Source organism: Rhinolophus sinicus, chromosome 14 (genome assembly GCF_057876585.1).
Source record: "Rhinolophus sinicus isolate RSI-liver-muscle chromosome 14, RSI-T2T, whole genome shotgun sequence".
Taxonomy (NCBI): Eukaryota; Metazoa; Chordata; class Mammalia; order Chiroptera; family Rhinolophidae; genus Rhinolophus; species Rhinolophus sinicus.
Window position 1 is genome coordinate 69,028,538 of NC_142514.1, and position 3,350 is coordinate 69,031,887.

Sequence of the window (3,350 nt, forward strand, 5' to 3'; positions counted from 1 at the left end):
CATAACCCATAACCGTGTTCCCCACATTCTTGCCTGGGCCTAGCAAAAACAATGGGATCTAGTAGTAAATATCCTTTATGTACGTAATGCATAAAGGCAAAGTGCTTGTCAGCAAAGAGGAGGCTAATGTCCCTTGAGAGAGGAATATATAGACATAGATACAGGTATAGATATACAGATATACAGATATAGGTATAAATATAGGTACAGTTACATAGATGTATCCTAGGCCAGAAGTATTTCCACACTGTTATTGAAAACAACGAAGGAGTGAGGATATATATAGTTATATATATCTATATGTACATAACTATACCTATATCTATAATATATATTCTTTTCTCTATCTATAATAATATATAGTTATATATTATGTATCTTTGTATTATAATTATTAATTAGCAATAATTACTAGTATATCAATACATATTATATATAACTATATTTACCTATACCTATATTTATATCTATATATATAGTTTTGTTTTGAGAGTATTTTAAATCTAGTAGACTCTACAAGAAGAGAAAATATTCTACACTTGATCTTAGCCAAAAGGCTGAGAAGCGATGAGAAAATATTCTAAGAAAGATTCCATCTGGGAAAAGCAAGTAACTTTGACTGGATATGGAAGTGGCTGTTCTTTCAGTCTGTGTGTATTTCAATCTGAAGTGAGTCTGCTGTAGGCAGCATATATAAGGGTCTTTTCTTTGTATCCATTCAGCCACCTATGTCTTTTGATTGGAGCATTTAATCCATTTATATTTAAAGTAATTGTTGAGAGATATGTAGTTATTGCCACATTATTATTCATATTTTTGATCTCCCTGCCACTACTCTCCCTCCTTTTGCTTCTTAAAAAAGTCCTTTTAACTTTTCTGGTAATACTGGTTTCATGGTGATAAAGTCCTTTAGCTTTTTCTTGTCTGAGAAGCTCTTTATGTGTCCTTCGATTCTAAATGATAGCTTTTCTGGATAGTCTTGGCTGTAGGGCCTTGCTTTTCATCACTTTGAAAATTTTGCGCCAATCCCTTCTGGCCTGCAAAGTTTCTGTTGAGAAATCAGCTGATGGTCTTATGGGAGCTCCCTTGTAGGTAACCAACAGCTTTTCTCTTGCTGCTTTTAAGATTCTCTCTTTGTGTTTAACCTTTGGCATTTTGACTATGACGTGTCTTGCTGCGGGCCTCTTTGGGTTCATATTGTTTGGGGCTCTGTGTTTCCTGGGCTTGTATGTCTATTTCCTTTACCAGGTTAGGGAAGTTTTCTATCATTATTTCTTCAAATGATTTTTCAATTCCTTCTCTTTCTCTTTTCCTTCTGGTACACCTATGATACGAATGTTGATAAGATTGACTTTGTCCCAGAGGCCCCTTAAGCTATCCTCATGTCTCTGGATTCTTTTTCCTTTTTGCTTTTCTGATTGGGTGTTTTCTGCTATCTTATATTACAAATCACTCATTCAATTCTCTACTTCACCTAATCTACAGTTGATTCCCTCTAATGTATTCTCTATTTTAGTTATTGTATTCTTCATTTCTGACTGGTTCTTTATTTTTCTATCTCCATTTTTATGTTTTCTATCTCTTTACTGAAGTTCTCACTGAGATCATTGAGCATTCTTATAACCAGTGTTTGAACTCTGTGTCTGGTATATTGTTTGTCTCCATTCAATTTAGTTTCTTTTCTGTAGTGTTGTTCTCTTCTTTCGTTTGGGACATGTTTCTTCATCTCCCCATTTTGGCTGCCTCCCTGTGTTTGTTTCTATGTATTGGGTAGCACTGCTATGTCTTAATAGGGTGTCCTTATGTAGTAGGTGTCCTGTGAGGCACAGTGGGGCAGTCTCCTTGTTCACCTGAGCTGGGTGCTCAAGGTGTGTCCCTTGTGTGTGTTGTGTGTGCCCTCCTGTTGTAGGTGAGCCTTGGTTGCTGTTTGTGTATGAATGGGAGGGACTGATCCTCAGGCTGATTGGTTGTGTGGACTGGCCGTCCTTACGTAGAGGAGCTGTTATGCAGGGGCTAACCCTATGGAGCAGGATTTGCTTTAGTCCTTGCCCAGTCTGCCCTTTGGATGTGCCTTTTGTGCAGGTGGCTGGGTGGTGCTTTGGTGTGGTGTGAAGCTGGTCACCAGGTATGTTTTTCTGGGTTGTTTTTGGAGGGACTCTGTTACAGGCCAAGATCAGCCACTGCCTGTGCCCTGTCCAGGGCTACTTTCTATGAGCTACACAGTGATCTGCAGATGGTTGGCACTTGTGCTGGGCTTGGAGGTGCCTGGGAGAGGCTAAGCTGTGAACCAAAGCCAGCTGCCACTAGTGCTAGGCTTGGGGCTCCTTAGCAAGAGATACAGGGCATGCTGAGGTCAGGTGATGCTTATTTGGAATTTGTGAACCTTTGAGAAATTTTAGGAAAGTCCACAGCATGAGCCAAGACAGGCTGTTTGTATGGAAAAGCTGGTGGAAGCAGGTTGGGTGGGCCCACAAGTCAGGTGAGGCAAGGTCTCAGGTAGTCACCAGTGTCGGGCAAATGGTGTTAGCCAGGTTGATAGAGATTCAGATATGGTGGCCACCTGCTTTCACACTCAGGGTCAGGGAGAGCTCAACAAAGGAACAAAGTAGTGCCTGCCCAGACAGAGCTGCTCCTCAAAGCCAGACAACATACTTCCTCCCTGCCTATCCCTGTTGCCCCTTGAGCTGCTACCCCAGCGCTGGAGCCCAGAATGAGTCCGTCAATGAGTAAGTTCATGCACAGCTCCTTTAAGAGGACACCTGGGAATCCAGCCACTCTCTGTCTTACTCAGCCACAATCTCCATTGGTTTTCACAGCCAGAAGTTATGGGGAATTCTCATCTTAGCACTGCAACCCTGGGCTGGTGAGTCTGGTGTGGGACTGGAACCCCTTGTTCTTCGGGGGAACCTCTGTAACTGAGATTTCCCTCCTGAGTTTTAACCACCACATGAGGGTATAAGACCAGGCTGTTCATGTCTCTACCCCTTCTACCAGTCTTGAAGTGGCCTCTTCTGTATGTCCTTGGCTGTAGGACTTCTTTCTGTTCAACTAGACTTCAGGGATTCTCAATGATTACTATTTTACGGTTTAGTTGTAATTTTGATGTGGTCATGAGAAGAGGCAAGTATAGTGTTTACCTACTCTGCCAGCTTGACTGGAACCTCTTGGCAACTTTCAAATATACAATACAGTATTGTTAACATAATTACTATGCAGTACCTTAGATTGCCATAACTTATTCATCTTATAAGCAGAAGTCTGTATCCTTTGACTGCCTTCACCTATTTCCCCCACTTCCTTACACCTGGCAACCACCAGTCTACCCTGTTTCTATGAGATACATTTTTTCA

At 41.3% G+C, this 3,350-nt stretch overlaps 1 pseudogene; it reads right to left on the reverse strand.

The window, feature by feature from the left end:
* Positions 1 to 473: 473 nt before the first annotated feature.
* Positions 474 to 569, reverse strand: LOC141572610 (U2 spliceosomal RNA; annotated as a pseudogene).
* Between the last annotated feature and the right edge of the window lie 2,781 nt (positions 570 to 3,350).